We start from the raw sequence: 17,292 nt of genomic DNA, 5'->3' as shown, positions 1-17,292 counted from the left end.
GTGGAGTAGGGGAACAGCAAACAGCCAATAAAGCAGCCCGCCCGCTCGCCTGCCCGCCACAATGGACCTACCTGTGTACACTAGATGGATGTGATGGAATGTACTGTCGTCCCTACATTTCAAGAAGAAGTAAGAATTGCAGTTGCAACAAAGCCTTGCTTGCCTACAAAGAGAGCAGCAATTTGGATTTGTTACTATGTTACCTAGAAGAATAACAAACTGTGCAAGGATGGAGGTTGTAGGAGCAAGGAGAAGTTGTCTGTAAAGTTGGTGGATGCCTATTTTCCATTTTGCAGTCCCTTGTCTCCCTCTTGTGGCCTCCTGGAGGCAACTAGCTGTGCAAAAAAAAGACAGCCTGGCGGCCGGCTGTTGCAGTGTTGCCCTCTCAGGCAACACTGAGTGACTGACTGAGCCTCACCGTCTTATATAAAGTTCAGACGGAACTTTGCACGTGTCATAGTGGAGCCCTCAGGATTCCAGAGCCAGCTTTCTGACATCATAATGGGGCCTCAGAGATAAAAGCCTGGGCCCAGGCAGTGTTGGTCAGTGCTGCTCAGCAGGCAGCACTGGACTGGACTGGATTACAGCTGATACAAGGTGTGAAGGAACAAGGGGTGGCTGTGGGCATGCACTTGCTGCCGCTGCCAGTGTTTATCTGCATGGCAGCAGGGCATTTGGGCGTTGCCAGGAAGGCGTTTTTATGTAGATTCCTCCTCTTTCAGCACTGCATTGTGGTGCAAGCAAAAGAAGCAAATCCTGTCTGGCTTCCTCTCCGGCCTTTATTCACCTCCCGTGTAGCTGTGAGTGTGTGAGCCTGCAGGGCCCCATGGAATTGCCTAGAAGTAGGCTGAATCGCTGCAAGGGCTGAACAGCAGTATCGGGCAGGCTCGGGCAACGCGCGGCCCGTTCGGGTTATCGCTTCTCGGCCTTTTGGCTAAGATCAAGTGTAGTATCTGTTCTTATCAGTTTAATATCTGATACGTCCCCTATCTGGGGACCATATATTAAATGGATTTTTAGAACAGGGAGATGGAAATAGAGCTTGCTCTGTCCACTCCACGCATTGACCTGGTATTGCAGTATTTCCAGGACCGGTGCACCCTTTCCTTATGTGTTGACTAAAAGCAGATTCCAAAAGTGTTTTTTGTCTTTGCTATTGTTTCTGTCTTTCTGAAGGGATCTCCCCTTTTAATCCCATTATTTCAACACCTGTTGGACAATGCATGAGTGATAATGAGCTCATTGATTAAATGCAATTAATGAATAGATTGCCACCTCTTGTTGTGTGTCGTCTGTGTTTCTGTGTTTCCGGCATTTCACATTGGAACACCTCATTCACCTTCCTTGTCTTCTCTCCGCCCTCCCTTTTAGGTAAGTTAAAGAGCTGCACCTGAGCCAGCCACTGATTGATTGATTGATTGATTGATTGATTGATTGATTGATTGATTGATTGATTGATTGATGCAGCACAACAGTCAAATAGTGGAGTGGAGTAGGGGAACAGCAAACAGCCAATAAAGCAGCCCGCCCGCTCGCCTGCCCGCCACAATGGACCTACCTGTGTACACTAGATGGATGTGATGGAATGTACTGTCGTCCCTACATTTCAAGAAGAAGTAAGAATTGCAGTTGCAACAAAGCCTTGCTTGCCTACAAAGAGAGCAGCAATTTGGATTTGTTACTATGTTACCTAGAAGAATAACAAACTGTGCAAGGATGGAGGTTGTAGGAGCAAGGAGAAGTTGTCTGTAAAGTTGGTGGATGCCTATTTTCCATTTTGCAGTCCCTTGTCTCCCTCTTGTGGCCTCCTGGAGGCAACTAGCTGTGCAAAAAAAAGACAGCCTGGCGGCCGGCTGTTGCAGTGTTGCCCTCTCAGGCAACACTGAGTGACTGACTGAGCCTCACCGTCTTATATAAAGTTCAGACGGAACTTTGCACGTGTCATAGTGGAGCCCTCAGGATTCCAGAGCCAGCTTTCTGACATCATAATGGGGCCTCAGAGATAAAAGCCTGGGCCCAGGCAGTGTTGGTCAGTGCTGCTCAGCAGGCAGCACTGGACTGGACTGGATTACAGCTGATACAAGGTGTGAAGGAACAAGGGGTGGCTGTGGGCATGCACTTGCTGCCGCTGCCAGTGTTTATCTGCATGGCAGCAGGGCATTTGGGCGTTGCCAGGAAGGCGTTTTTATGTAGATTCCTCCTCTTTCAGCACTGCATTGTGGTGCAAGCAAAAGAAGCAAATCCTGTCTGGCTTCCTCTCCGGCCTTTATTCACCTCCCGTGTAGCTGTGAGTGTGTGAGCCTGCAGGGCCCCATGGAATTGCCTAGAAGTAGGCTGAATCGCTGCAAGGGCTGAACAGCAGTATCGGGCAGGCTCGGGCAACGCGCGGCCCGTTCGGGTTATCGCTTCTCGGCCTTTTGGCTAAGATCAAGTGTAGTATCTGTTCTTATCAGTTTAATATCTGATACGTCCCCTATCTGGGGACCATATATTAAATGGATTTTTAGAACAGGGAGATGGAAATAGAGCTTGCTCTGTCCACTCCACGCATTGACCTGGTATTGCAGTATTTCCAGGACCGGTGCACCCTTTCCTTATGTGTTGACTAAAAGCAGATTCCAAAAGTGTTTTTTGTCTTTGCTATTGTTTCTGTCTTTCTGAAGGGATCTCCCCTTTTAATCCCATTATTTCAACACCTGTTGGACAATGCATGAGTGATAATGAGCTCATTGATTAAATGCAATTAATGAATAGATTGCCACCTCTTGTTGTGTGTCGTCTGTGTTTCTGTGTTTCCGGCATTTCACATTGGAACACCTCATTCACCTTCCTTGTCTTCTCTCCGCCCTCCCTTTTAGGTAAGTTAAAGAGCTGCACCTGAGCCAGCCACTGATTGATTGATTGATTGATTGATTGATTGATTGATTGATGCAGCACAACAGTCAAATAGTGGAGTGGAGTAGGGGAACAGCAAACAGCCAATAAAGCAGCCCGCCCGCTCGCCTGCCCGCCACAATGGACCTACCTGTGTACACTAGATGGATGTGATGGAATGTACTGTCGTCCCTACATTTCAAGAAGAAGTAAGAATTGCAGTTGCAACAAAGCCTTGCTTGCCTACAAAGAGAGCAGCAATTTGGATTTGTTACTATGTTACCTAGAAGAATAACAAACTGTGCAAGGATGGAGGTTGTAGGAGCAAGGAGAAGTTGTCTGTAAAGTTGGTGGATGCCTATTTTCCATTTTGCAGTCCCTTGTCTCCCTCTTGTGGCCTCCTGGAGGCAACTAGCTGTGCAAAAAAAAGACAGCCTGGCGGCCGGCTGTTGCAGTGTTGCCCTCTCAGGCAACACTGAGTGACTGACTGAGCCTCACCGTCTTATATAAAGTTCAGACGGAACTTTGCACGTGTCATAGTGGAGCCCTCAGGATTCCAGAGCCAGCTTTCTGACATCATAATGGGGCCTCAGAGATAAAAGCCTAGGCCCAGGCAGTGTTGGTCAGTGCTGCTCAGCAGGCAGCACTGGACTGGACTGGATTACAGCTGATACAAGGTGTGAAGGAACAAGGGGTGGCTGTGGGCATGCACTTGCTGCCGCTGCCAGTGTTTATCTGCATGGCAGCAGGGCATTTGGGCGTTGCCAGGAAGGCGTTTTTATGTAGATTCCTCCTCTTTCAGCACTGCATTGTGGTGCAAGCAAAAGAAGCAAATCCTGTCTGGCTTCCTCTCCGGCCTTTATTCACCTCCCGTGTAGCTGTGAGTGTGTGAGCCTGCAGGGCCCCATGGAATTGCCTAGAAGTAGGCTGAATCGCTGCAAGGGCTGAACAGCAGTATTGGGCAGGCTCGGGCAACGCGCGGCCCGTTCGGGTTATCGCTTCTCGGCCTTTTGGCTAAGATCAAGTGTAGTATCTGTTCTTATCAGTTTAATATCTGATACGTCCCCTATCTGGGGACCATATATTAAATGGATTTTTAGAACAGGGAGATGGAAATAGAGCTTGCTCTGTCCACTCCACGCATTGACCTGGTATTGCAGTATTTCCAGGACCGGTGCACCCTTTCCTTATGTGTTGACTAAAAGCAGATTCCAAAAGTGTTTTTTGTCTTTGCTATTGTTTCTGTCTTTCTGAAGGGATCTCCCCTTTTAATCCCATTATTTCAACACCTGTTGGACAATGCATGAGTGATAATGAGCTCATTGATTAAATGCAATTAATGAATAGATTGCCACCTCTTGTTGTGTGTCGTCTGTGTTTCTGTGTTTCCGGCATTTCACATTGGAACACCTCATTCACCTTCCTTGTCTTCTCTCCGCCCTCCCTTTTAGGTAAGTTAAAGAGCTGCACCTGAGCCAGCCACTGATTGATTGATTGATTGATTGATTGATTGATTGATTGATTGATTGATTGATGCAGCACAACAGTCAAATAGTGGAGTGGAGTAGGGGAACAGCAAACAGCCAATAAAGCAGCCCGCCCGCTCGCCTGCCCGCCACAATGGACCTACCTGTGTACACTAGATGGATGTGATGGAATGTACTGTCGTCCCTACATTTCAAGAAGAAGTAAGAATTGCAGTTGCAACAAAGCCTTGCTTGCCTACAAAGAGAGCAGCAATTTGGATTTGTTACTATGTTACCTAGAAGAATAACAAACTGTGCAAGGATGGAGGTTGTAGGAGCAAGGAGAAGTTGTCTGTAAAGTTGGTGGATGCCTATTTTCCATTTTGCAGTCCCTTGTCTCCCTCTTGTGGCCTCCTGGAGGCAACTAGCTGTGCAAAAAAAAGACAGCCTGGCGGCCGGCTGTTGCAGTGTTGCCCTCTCAGGCAACACTGAGTGACTGACTGAGCCTCACCGTCTTATATAAAGTTCAGACGGAACTTTGCACGTGTCATAGTGGAGCCCTCAGGATTCCAGAGCCAGCTTTCTGACATCATAATGGGGCCTCAGAGATAAAAGCCTGGGCCCAGGCAGTGTTGGTCAGTGCTGCTCAGCAGGCAGCACTGGACTGGACTGGATTACAGCTGATACAAGGTGTGAAGGAACAAGGGGTGGCTGTGGGCATGCACTTGCTGCCGCTGCCAGTGTTTATCTGCATGGCAGCAGGGCATTTGGGCGTTGCCAGGAAGGCGTTTTTATGTAGATTCCTCCTCTTTCAGCACTGCATTGTGGTGCAAGCAAAAGAAGCAAATCCTGTCTGGCTTCCTCTCCGGCCTTTATTCACCTCCCGTGTAGCTGTGAGTGTGTGAGCCTGCAGGGCCCCATGGAATTGCCTAGAAGTAGGCTGAATCGCTGCAAGGGCTGAACAGCAGTATCGGGCAGGCTCGGGCAACGCGCGGCCCGTTCGGGTTATCGCTTCTCGGCCTTTTGGCTAAGATCAAGTGTAGTATCTGTTCTTATCAGTTTAATATCTGATACGTCCCCTATCTGGGGACCATATATTAAATGGATTTTTAGAACAGGGAGATGGAAATAGAGCTTGCTCTGTCCACTCCACGCATTGACCTGGTATTGCAGTATTTCCAGGACCGGTGCACCCTTTCCTTATGTGTTGACTAAAAGCAGATTCCAAAAGTGTTTTTTGTCTTTGCTATTGTTTCTGTCTTTCTGAAGGGATCTCCCCTTTTAATCCCATTATTTCAACACCTGTTGGACAATGCATGAGTGATAATGAGCTCATTGATTAAATGCAATTAATGAATAGATTGCCACCTCTTGTTGTGTGTCGTCTGTGTTTCTGTGTTTCCGGCATTTCACATTGGAACACCTCATTCACCTTCCTTGTCTTCTCTCCGCCCTCCCTTTTAGGTAAGTTAAAGAGCTGCACCTGAGCCAGCCACTGATTGATTGATTGATTGATTGATTGATTGATTGATTGATGCAGCACAACAGTCAAATAGTGGAGTGGCGTAGGGGAACAGCAAACAGCCAATAAAGCAGCCCGCCCGCTCGCCTGCCCGCCACAATGGACCTACCTGTGTACACTAGATGGATGTGATGGAATGTACTGTCGTCCCTACATTTCAAGAAGAAGTAAGAATTGCAGTTGCAACAAAGCCTTGCTTGCCTACAAAGAGAGCAGCAATTTGGATTTGTTACTATGTTACCTAGAAGAATAACAAACTGTGCAAGGATGGAGGTTGTAGGAGCAAGGAGAAGTTGTCTGTAAAGTTGGTGGATGCCTATTTTCCATTTTGCAGTCCCTTGTCTCCCTCTTGTGGCCTCCTGGAGGCAACTAGCTGTGCAAAAAAAAGACAGCCTGGCGGCCGGCTGTTGCAGTGTTGCCCTCTCAGGCAACACTGAGTGACTGACTGAGCCTCACCGTCTTATATAAAGTTCAGACGGAACTTTGCACGTGTCATAGTGGAGCCCTCAGGATTCCAGAGCCAGCTTTCTGACATCATAATGGGGCCTCAGAGATAAAAGCCTGGGCCCAGGCAGTGTTGGTCAGTGCTGCTCAGCAGGCAGCACTGGACTGGACTGGATTACAGCTGATACAAGGTGTGAAGGAACAAGGGGTGGCTGTGGGCATGCACTTGCTGCCGCTGCCAGTGTTTATCTGCATGGCAGCAGGGCATTTGGGCGTTGCCAGGAAGGCGTTTTTATGTAGATTCCTCCTCTTTCAGCACTGCATTGTGGTGCAAGCAAAAGAAGCAAATCCTGTCTGGCTTCCTCTCCGGCCTTTATTCACCTCCCGTGTAGCTGTGAGTGTGTGAGCCTGCAGGGCCCCATGGAATTGCCTAGAAGTAGGCTGAATCGCTGCAAGGGCTGAACAGCAGTATCGGGCAGGCTCAGGCAACGCGCGGCCCGTTCGGGTTATCGCTTCTCGGCCTTTTGGCTAAGATCAAGTGTAGTATCTGTTCTTATCAGTTTAATATCTGATACGTCCCCTATCTGGGGACCATATATTAAATGGATTTTTAGAACAGGGAGATGGAAATAGAGCTTGCTCTGTCCACTCCACGCATTGACCTGGTATTGCAGTATTTCCAGGACCGGTGCACCCTTTCCTTATGTGTTGACTAAAAGCAGATTCCAAAAGTGTTTTTTGTCTTTGCTATTGTTTCTGTCTTTCTGAAGGGATCTCCCCTTTTAATCCCATTATTTCAACACCTGTTGGACAATGCATGAGTGATAATGAGCTCATTGATTAAATGCAATTAATGAATAGATTGCCACCTCTTGTTGTGTGTCGTCTGTGTTTCTGTGTTTCCGGCATTTCACATTGGAACACCTCATTCACCTTCCTTGTCTTCTCTCCGCCCTCCCTTTTAGGTAAGTTAAAGAGCTGCACCTGAGCCAGCCACTGATTGATTGATTGATTGATTGATTGATTGATTGATGCAGCACAACAGTCAAATAGTGGAGTGGAGTAGGGGAACAGCAAACAGCCAATAAAGCAGCCCGCCCGCTCGCCTGCCCGCCACAATGGACCTACCTGTGTACACTAGATGGATGTGATGGAATGTACTGTCGTCCCTACATTTCAAGAAGAAGTAAGAATTGCAGTTGCAACAAAGCCTTGCTTGCCTACAAAGAGAGCAGCAATTTGGATTTGTTACTATGTTACCTAGAAGAATAACAAACTGTGCAAGGATGGAGGTTGTAGGAGCAAGGAGAAGTTGTCTGTAAAGTTGGTGGATGCCTATTTTCCATTTTGCAGTCCCTTGTCTCCCTCTTGTGGCCTCCTGGAGGCAACTAGCTGTGCAAAAAAAAGACAGCCTGGCGGCCGGCTGTTGCAGTGTTGCCCTCTCAGGCAACACTGAGTGACTGACTGAGCCTCACCGTCTTATATAAAGTTCAGACGGAACTTTGCACGTGTCATAGTGGAGCCCTCAGGATTCCAGAGCCAGCTTTCTGACATCATAATGGGGCCTCAGAGATAAAAGCCTGGGCCCAGGCAGTGTTGGTCAGTGCTGCTCAGCAGGCAGCACTGGACTGGACTGGATTACAGCTGATACAAGGTGTGAAGGAACAAGGGGTGGCTGTGGGCATGCACTTGCTGCCGCTGCCAGTGTTTATCTGCATGGCAGCAGGGCATTTGGGCGTTGCCAGGAAGGCGTTTTTATGTAGATTCCTCCTCTTTCAGCACTGCATTGTGGTGCAAGCAAAAGAAGCAAATCCTGTCTGGCTTCCTCTCCGGCCTTTATTCACCTCCCGTGTAGCTGTGAGTGTGTGAGCCTGCAGGGCCCCATGGAATTGCCTAGAAGTAGGCTGAATCGCTGCAAGGGCTGAACAGCAGTATCGGGCAGGCTCGGGCAACGCGCGGCCCGTTCGGGTTATCGCTTCTCGGCCTTTTGGCTAAGATCAAGTGTAGTATCTGTTCTTATCAGTTTAATATCTGATACGTCCCCTATCTGGGGACCATATATTAAATGGATTTTTAGAACAGGGAGATGGAAATAGAGCTTGCTCTGTCCACTCCACGCATTGACCTGGGACTGCAAGGACCCATTATCCACTTTACCTGCCCAGGACCTTAACCATCCTTCTTTGAATTAACACACCAACACCTTCTTTATGCAAATGTGGAAGTGGCCACAGCTTTATTATTATTTACAACCATCGGCATGAAGACATATATATATTTATTTATTTCCTCTCCTCCTGAAATGCCGATGCTCCCTGTCTCCATCAGGCATGTAGGGTGCTACCTCCGTCTTCATCTGCCGTACTTTCCGCCAAGAAGGGGGAACTGAGAAACCTACTCAGTCCCCCGACCACCCCCACCAAGCAACGCCAGCCCTCTCTCGGCACCATCCAAGAGATCCAATAAAAAGATATCGAGCCCGATATCATTCAGATGCACTCCATCCGGTGCCAGCAGATCTGCATTATCCCCCTCCAGGGATTGGTGTCGCAACCCGATCCCCCCTATAGAGCGAATGAACCGCGACACCCGCACATTAATTAACCTGCGCACTCTCTCCAAAGCTGCCATATTCCTCGCTCCTCGCCACACCGTGCGCGCCACTATTTCGGACCAAACTATCACGCAACGGGCGAACAGATCCCGAAAACGCGCCAAATCAGTTCGTATAATTGACAATAACTCGGCCATTTTCACTTGGCCGATATCATTTCCACCCGCATGGATGATTAGGACAACAGGTCCGTACGTGTGCCTTGTAACTGCCACTACTTCTGGCAGTAACTGCACCCACCGTAATCCCCGGACACCTCTCCAATGGACGTCGGCCTGTGCGAGGCCCAAATTCGCACATATGACTTATAGCTATTAGAGCGCCATCTACCCAGACTCATGATAGCCGCTGAATCCAAGCCCAAGGCATCCGCCTCAGTTGCCGCACCTATCCTAAATGAATGTGTACCAAACTCGCCCGGCGGCAAACCTAGATACTTCAAGCCGGCCTTAAAAATCGCCTCAAATTGAAAACGCGACATCGCGGATCCATCCTGATGGATCAAGAATTGCGTCCCGGGCACTCGGACCAACACGAATTCCTGGACCCATTTTACCGGGCAATACTGCCCCCCAATCCTCCCAATCGACAGCCAAGCCCCCTTTCCTACCACATCAGTCTTTGACCTCCGCACACAGACCCTGAGAGAATCTCCCAACGTTACTACATCCGATCCGAGAAGACCACCGCTCGCACTTACTCTGTGCGGAACCAGCTCACTAACCCGCAAAGCGGCAAAGAAAGCCAACGAAAACGCCGCGCCGAACAAGGACACTTCATATTCATCCCGACACACAAAACATAAAACGGCTAGAAGCCGACCCAAAAGTGAAAAAGATACTGGCCGCCTCGTGTCCCTTGAACACGCCTCTTTTTTCCACCCTTTTAAAGACTGCCGAACTACAAATTCTTTTGTAACATCTCTGCATCCCCACAATTTTAACATAAAGGCCACTCCTGCTAAAAACTTGCTCGCCGTGGCCGCACTACCCCCTTCCTGACGTATTTGTACCAAACTTGCTAACGTGACGTCCAGGTGACACCCCTCCTGTGATGGGAAGTCATTCCCCGCAATCTCCAACCACCGATCCCACGCTCTGCAATGACTCTTCCAAGTCGCCGGTACCACCGAACCCCTCAACAGTCTCATAAGTTGTCCTCGACCAGGGCCCATAAGTGAAGGGGGGGGGACACCCCTTCTGCCAAAGCTGCCGGGTGCAATTCCCGAAACCGGGACATCTGTGAACGAGACAAAGCATCAGCCATCACATTACTGACACCCGGAACATGTTTTGCACGAAACCACACATTCAAACGCAAACACTTCAAAACCAACCGTCTTAATAAAGCTAATACCGGCAACGAACTAGACGACAACCCGTTCACCGCATGCACCACCGCCATGTTGTCTGTCCAAAATACAATCCTCTTATTCACCATCACGCTACCCCATAACTCTATTGCAACTATAATAGGAAACAATTCCAATAGCGTTAAATTACGTAAGACTCCCAAATCACTCCAATGCAAGGGCCAAGGGGATCTACACCAACTTCGGCCCAAAATTGCTCCAAAACCATCACTTCCGGCTGCATCCGTAAATAATTCCAAATCTACATTAGACAACTCAGCGTCCTGACACACCGACCTCCCGTTAAACGAACTCAAAAAAGAATGCCAGACAAACAAATCCTTCCTCATACAAGAGGTTACCCTGATAAAATGATTTGGCTTCGAGATACCTCTAGTGGCTAAAGACAAACGCCTAGAAAAAACACGACCCATCGGAATTATACGACAAGCAAACACCAGCAATCCCATTAACGACTGTAACTGTTTTAACGTCACTTTTTTCGACCCCATGACCTGGTCAACCTGCGTCACTAGCCTTGCCAATTTATCATCCGGCAACCGAAAAATCATCCGCTCGCTATCTATTTCGATACCCAAAAATGACAAAACCGTTACAGGACCTTCCGTCTTATCCTCGGAAATAGGTACCCCGAAACGCGACATCACCTGTCGAAACACTCTCAGCAACGTGCTGCACAACCCAGAGCCCCCCGGGCCCACAAAAAGAAAATCATCCAGATAATGAATGACCGAGTCACAACCAGACTCCAAACGAACTACCCACTCTAAAAATGACGCAAACATCTCAAAGTAACTGCATGATATTGAACAACCCATAGGAAGGCACATATCCACGTAAAACCCTTTGTCTAAACAACAACCCAGCAGGTGAAAACACTCCGGATGAACCGGCAGCAAACGAAAGGCCGCTTCAATATCAGATTTGGCTAACAACGCCCCTTGTCCAGCCGCCTGTACCAACCTTACTGCAACATCAAAAGACGTATACGAAACCGCCGCCTCCGCCCTAGAAATACCGTCATTAACAGAACCACCGCGAGGAAAAGAAAGGTGATGAATCAGCCTAAACTTTCCTCGTTCCTTCTTTGGAACTAAACCAAGGGGGGAAACTCGCAGATTCGTATACGGCGGCTCGCTGAATGGACCTGCCATTCTTCCTAATTCCACTTCTTTAGCTAATTTTAGCCGCGCAATGCCCACATTCTCATTGATCGACTTCAAATTGTCAGCCAATGACAATGTCGCAGAATATTCAAAAGGAATCTCAAAACCAAACGAAAACCCGTTAGTGAGCACCTCTGCTTCCCGCCTCCTGTGGTACCGCTCTAACCATGGGCCCATCTCGAGCACGTTCACCGGCGTTCTCCGCTGCGCCGGAAGGAGGTGCCTTGACCGGCTGCTTACCTCTCCGGAAACACCGGAGCGCCGAATGAGCGCCCCCACAGATGGAGCATTCATGTCGAAATTTGCACGTGGCAAAGAAACGACAGTGGCCCTCATTGTAGAGCCAACAGGCACCTGTGGGCCTAGCGGCCGCAACTCCAGGGGCGGGGCCCGGTGCTGCGGCCGCACTGGGAAAGGGGCGTTGTTGCCTACTCCCTTGCGCTAAAATAAGCTGCAACCACACGTCCGTTGCCTTCGTCGCCCAACTAATATCAGGCGACAAAGCCAAACGTCGCCGAAATTCTTCATCATATCGCCACCAGGCCGCACCACCGTGCAGCCTGTGGGCGCTGAAAATTGTGTCAAAATAGACAAACAACTCGGCCCCTTTCCCAGGATAGCGTTGGCAAATAACATGAGCCAGTGTAGCGTAACACTGTACCCAGTTGCCAAATGTTTTCGCTACTTTTGCTTTCCTATCCGAACCTCTCTCAAAGCCCCCGCTCCTTGTCGACAGTCACCTGCTCCACCGAGACCAAGGACCAAATATCCACAAATTCATTCCTCCAAATCTTGTCCTTGACCTCAGCTGACAAATGAGTCCCGAGAGGAGCGACTCCACAAAACAATGAATCTCTAAACGTCAAACTAGCTAAAGCATTCTCTTTCTCAGACGGGGGCATAGCTCCCTCTGGTGGCACAGAGGGACACGACGTTCCCTCATTCACTTTCAACCCAGCCACCACGGCTTTTAAAACAGAAATCAAATCCGCACCCGCTGCATTAGGTTTATTAAGCCATGCGTCACCGCAGGCCGACTCACCGCTCCCAGAGGTCCCACCGACTCCAGAGGGTCCTTCAGCCACTTGCCGCGGCACTGGAACCACGGCCTGCACCTCCTCCACCGGCCCGGCGGGAGGTACAACCTGGGACAGCTGCTCCTGATCCACCGACAAGCGCTGCACCTCCCGGCGTCGACTGCGTCTCTGCGGCCGTGAGGATCTCCTCGACGACCTCCTCCATGATCCGGATGATGCGGACGTCGTCGCAGACGAGGAGGAGAAACCATCGCTGGAAGACGAGGAATACCGTCGACCACGCCTCTTCCCGTCACCTGACCTGCGACGTCCATGATGGCCGTGCCGGCGATGTCCACCAGCCCGGCGTTTCCTCCCTCGCCTGGAACGCTCCCTTCTTGGACCTGCAGGAGAGAAAGATGACAAGGCAGGAGAAGGGCAAATAGCATCCAAAACACCCTCACTCCTATCTTTCCTAGCACACTCCCCCCCTGCCCCTGACCCGTGCTGACAGGGGCCCGGGGGGGACCGGGGTGGAGACGCGACAGGCACCGCAGAAGCCCCCGCCCCCTGGCTGGGCTGCTTGCTCACCGTCCGCCTCCCCGCACCCGCCGCCATCTTCTTTTTTCGTGCGCCGCCATCTTGTGTCCTGGCTGCACTGCGCCTGCCAGGACGTCCCGCCCCTGTTCCCCCCGCCGCCAATTCTGGCTGCGTAGAGAACAGCACGGGGAAAGATGGCGCCGACCCCGGCTGCACACAGGCCCCAGAAGCAAGTCCCAGCTCCTGTGAACATGCCGCATGGTAAGCGACCATGTCGGACCAGTCGCCTGAGTCCGCCATATTCACCCCACTGTCACGATAGTCGGCCGCTGCCTCCGCGCCCGCATCAGCAGCTCGAGGCGGGTTGTACCGTGCCCGTGCCGGTTTAACAGCCGCCCTCTTACCGCCATGGGGAAGGACGCCAGCGCGACGAGTGGACGGGGGGGAGGGGGGCACTATGTCGACCGACGAAGCACCCGTCGACATAGGCCTAGGGGACCTGCTGGGACCACCGCATGACTGTGCAGCAGTCACAGCACCCCTCATAGCAACAGGGCTAGGGCTTAGTCTAACCGGAGGGCGTGTAACGCGCTGCGGCCTACCTCGGGTAGCCGCTCCCGACTGTTCCGTGCCCCGCTCAGCTCCTCGCCTCTCTCCTTCCTCCAACAGGGATTCCAGCCAGGCAGGCCCCTCTGCCGCTACCCGCTGTGCCACCTTCCGCAACAGTTCTTCTGCCATCTTCTTAACGACCACGCTCTGAATCTCCACAGCAGCAGCAAAGGTGTTTCTTCCACTGCAGCTTGAAGGTAAGAGGGCTTCCTGCTCCAAACCTCTGCCTTATATCTTCTTAACCACGCCCCTCTTACCCCTTGATGACCAATCCTGATCCTGGGCATTATTTTAAACCGTTCCATCCTTTCTTAACCCCTTGCAGTCCCTGACACTCTCCCTAGGCGCTTCAGTGTCTACAATATTGCAGTATTTCCAGGACCGGTGCACCCTTTCCTTATGTGTTGACTAAAAGCAGATTCTAAAAGTGTTTTTTGTCTTTGCTATTGTTTCTGTCTTTCTGAAGGGATCTCCCCTTTTAATCCCATTATTTCAACACCTGTTGGACAATGCATGAGTGATAATGAGCTCATTGATTAAATGCAATTAATGAATAGATTGCCACCTCTTGTTGTGTGTCGTCTGTGTTTCTGTGTTTCCGGCATTTCACATTGGAACACCTCATTCACCTTCCTTGTCTTCTCTCCGCCCTCCCTTTTAGGTAAGTTAAAGAGCTGCACCTGAGCCAGCCACTGATTGATTGATTGATTGATTGATTGATTGATTGATTGATTGATTGATTGATTGATTGATTGATTGATTGATGCAGCACAACAGTCAAATAGTGGAGTGGAGTAGGGGAACAGCAAACAGCCAATAAAGCAGCCCGCCCGCTCGCCTGCCCGCCACAATGGACCTACCTGTGTACACTAGATGGATGTGATGGAATGTACTGTCGTCCCTACATTTCAAGAAGAAGTAAGAATTGCAGTTGCAACAAAGCCTTGCTTGCCTACAAAGAGAGCAGCAATTTGGATTTGTTACTATGTTACCTAGAAGAATAACAAACTGTGCAAGGATGGAGGTTGTAGGAGCAAGGAGAAGTTGTCTGTAAAGTTGGTGGATGCCTATTTTTCCATTTTGCAGTCCCTTGTCTCCCTCTTGTGGCCTCCTGGAGGCAACTAGCTGTGCAAAAAAAAGACAGCCTGGCGGCCGGCTGTTGCAGTGTTGCCCTCTCAGGCAACACTGAGTGACTGACTGAGCCTCACCGTCTTATATAAAGTTCAGACGGAACTTTGCACGTGTCATAGTGGAGCCCTCAGGATTCCAGAGCCAGCTTTCTGACATCATAATGGGGCCTCAGAGATAAAAGCCTGGGCCCAGGCAGTGTTGGTCAGTGCTGCTCAGCAGGCAGCACTGGACTGGACTGGATTACAGCTGATACAAGGTGTGAAGGAACAAGGGGTGGCTGTGGGCATGCACTTGCTGCCGCTGCCAGTGTTTATCTGCATGGCAGCAGGGCATTTGGGCGTTGCCAGGAAGGCGTTTTTATGTAGATTCCTCCTCTTTCAGCACTGCATTGTGGTGCAAGCAAAAGAAGCAAATCCTGTCTGGCTTCCTCTCCGGCCTTTATTCACCTCCCGTGTAGCTGTGAGTGTGTGAGCCTGCAGGGCCCCTGGAATTGCCTAGAAGTAGGCTGAATCGCTGCAAGGGCTGAACAGCAGTATCGGGCAGGCTCGGGCAACGCGCGGCCCGTTCGGGTTATCGCTTCTCGGCCTTTTGGCTAAGATCAAGTGTAGTATCTGTTCTTATCAGTTTAATATCTGATACGTCCCCTATCTGGGGACCATATATTAAATGGATTTTTAGAACAGGGAGATGGAAATAGAGCTTGCTCTGTCCACTCCACGCATTGACCTGGTATTGCAGTATTTCCAGGACCGGTGCACCCTTTCCTTATGTGTTGACTAAAAGCAGATTCCAAAAGTGTTTTTTGTCTTTGCTATTGTTTCTGTCTTTCTGAAGGGATCTCCCCTTTTAATCCCATTATTTCAACACCTGTTGGACAATGCATGAGTGATAATGAGCTCATTGATTAAATGCAATTAATGAATAGATTGCCACCTCTTGTTGTGTGTCGTCTGTGTTTCTGTGTTTCCGGCATTTCACATTGGAACACCTCATTCACCTTCCTTGTCTTCTCTCCGCCCTCCCTTTTAGGTAAGTTAAAGAGCTGCACCTGAGCCAGCCACTGATTGATTGATTGATTGATTGATTGATTGATTGATTGATTGATTGATGCAGCACAACAGTCAAATAGTGGAGTGGAGTAGGGGAACAGCAAACAGCCAATAAAGCAGCCCGCCCGCTCGCCTGCCCGCCACAATGGACCTACCTGTGTACACTAGATGGATGTGATGGAATGTACTGTCGTCCCTACATTTCAAGAAGAAGTAAGAATTGCAGTTGCAACAAAGCCTTGCTTGCCTACAAAGAGAGCAGCAATTTGGATTTGTTACTATGTTACCTAGAAGAATAACAAACTGTGCAAGGATGGAGGTTGTAGGAGCAAGGAGAAGTTGTCTGTAAAGTTGGTGGATGCCTATTTTCCATTTTGCAGTCCCTTGTCTCCCTCTTGTGGCCTCCTGGAGGCAACTAGCTGTGCAAAAAAAAGACAGCCTGGCGGCCGGCTGTTGCAGTGTTGCCCTCTCAGGCAACACTGAGTGACTGACTGAGCCTCACCGTCTTATATAAAGTTCAGACGGAACTTTGCACGTGTCATAGTGGAGCCCTCAGGATTCCAGAGCCAGCTTTCTGACATCATAATGGGGCCTCAGAGATAAAAGCCTGGGCCCAGGCAGTGTTGGTCAGTGCTGCTCAGCAGGCAGCACTGGACTGGACTGGATTACAGCTGATACAAGGTGTGAAGGAACAAGGGGTGGCTGTGGGCATGCACTTGCTGCCGCTGCCAGTGTTTATCTGCATGGCAGCAGGGCATTTGGGCGTTGCCAGGAAGGCGTTTTTATGTAGATTCCTCCTCTTTCAGCACTGCATTGTGGTGCAAGCAAAAGAAGCAAATCCTGTCTGGCTTCCTCTCCGGCCTTTATTCACCTCCCGTGTAGCTGTGAGTGTGTGAGCCTGCAGGGCCCCATGGAATTGCCTAGAAGTAGGCTGAATCGCTGCAAGGGCTGAACAGCAGTATCGGGCAGGCTCGGGCAACGCGCGGCCCGTTCGGGTTATCGCTTCTCGGCCTTTTGGCTAAGATCAAGTGTAGTATCTGTTCTTATCAGTTTAATATCTGATACGTCCCCTATCTGGGGACCATATATTAAATGGATTTTTAGAACAGGGAGATGGAAATAGAGCTTGCTCTGTCCACTCCACGCATTGACCTGGTATTGCAGTATTTCCAGGACCGGTGCACCCTTTCCTTATGTGTTGACTAAAAGCAGATTCCAAAAGTGTTTTTTGTCTTTGCTATTGTTTCTGTCTTTCTGAAGGGATCTCCCCTTTTAATCCCATTATTTCAACACCTGTTGGACAATGCATGAGTGATAATGAGCTCATTGATTAAATGCAATTAATGAATAGATTGCCACCTCTTGTTGTGTGTCGTCTGTGTTTCTGTGTTTCCGGCATTTCACATTGGAACACCTCATTCACCTTCCTTGTCTTCTCTCCGCCCTCCCTTTTAGGTAAGTTAAAGAGCTGCACCTGAGCCAGCCACTG

General features: G+C 49.8%; 8 non-coding genes across 8 annotated transcripts; all 8 read left to right on the top strand.

The window, feature by feature from the left end:
- Positions 1-914: 914 nt before the first annotated feature.
- Positions 915-1,105, top strand: LOC142733469 (U2 spliceosomal RNA). Its single transcript, XR_012880110.1, has one exon. It is a non-coding gene; the product is annotated as a U2 spliceosomal RNA (small nuclear RNA).
- Positions 1,106-2,401: 1,296 nt separating this feature from the next.
- LOC142733468 (U2 spliceosomal RNA) lies at positions 2,402-2,592 on the top strand. Its single transcript, XR_012880109.1, has one exon. It is a non-coding gene; the product is annotated as a U2 spliceosomal RNA (small nuclear RNA).
- A 1,276-nt stretch (positions 2,593-3,868) lies between these two features.
- On the top strand, positions 3,869-4,059 carry LOC142733467 (U2 spliceosomal RNA). The gene has a single exon (XR_012880108.1). It is a non-coding gene; the product is annotated as a U2 spliceosomal RNA (small nuclear RNA).
- A 1,288-nt stretch (positions 4,060-5,347) lies between these two features.
- On the top strand, positions 5,348-5,538 carry LOC142733466 (U2 spliceosomal RNA). The gene has a single exon (XR_012880107.1). It is a non-coding gene; the product is annotated as a U2 spliceosomal RNA (small nuclear RNA).
- A 1,276-nt stretch (positions 5,539-6,814) lies between these two features.
- LOC142733465 (U2 spliceosomal RNA) lies at positions 6,815-7,005 on the top strand. Its single transcript, XR_012880106.1, has one exon. It is a non-coding gene; the product is annotated as a U2 spliceosomal RNA (small nuclear RNA).
- A 1,272-nt stretch (positions 7,006-8,277) lies between these two features.
- LOC142733425 (U2 spliceosomal RNA) lies at positions 8,278-8,468 on the top strand. Its single transcript, XR_012880069.1, has one exon. It is a non-coding gene; the product is annotated as a U2 spliceosomal RNA (small nuclear RNA).
- Positions 8,469-15,326: 6,858 nt separating this feature from the next.
- Positions 15,327-15,517, top strand: LOC142733464 (U2 spliceosomal RNA). The gene has a single exon (XR_012880105.1). It is a non-coding gene; the product is annotated as a U2 spliceosomal RNA (small nuclear RNA).
- Positions 15,518-16,801: 1,284 nt separating this feature from the next.
- On the top strand, positions 16,802-16,992 carry LOC142733462 (U2 spliceosomal RNA). The gene has a single exon (XR_012880103.1). It is a non-coding gene; the product is annotated as a U2 spliceosomal RNA (small nuclear RNA).
- Positions 16,993-17,292: the final 300 nt, after the last annotated feature.

The sequence above is a fragment of the Rhinoderma darwinii genome, unplaced genomic scaffold, assembly GCF_050947455.1.
Source record: "Rhinoderma darwinii isolate aRhiDar2 unplaced genomic scaffold, aRhiDar2.hap1 Scaffold_954, whole genome shotgun sequence".
Classification (NCBI taxonomy): Eukaryota; Metazoa; Chordata; class Amphibia; order Anura; family Rhinodermatidae; genus Rhinoderma; species Rhinoderma darwinii.
The sequence above is the reverse complement of the archived record's forward strand: the minus strand, read 5'-3'. Positions and strand labels throughout refer to the sequence as shown.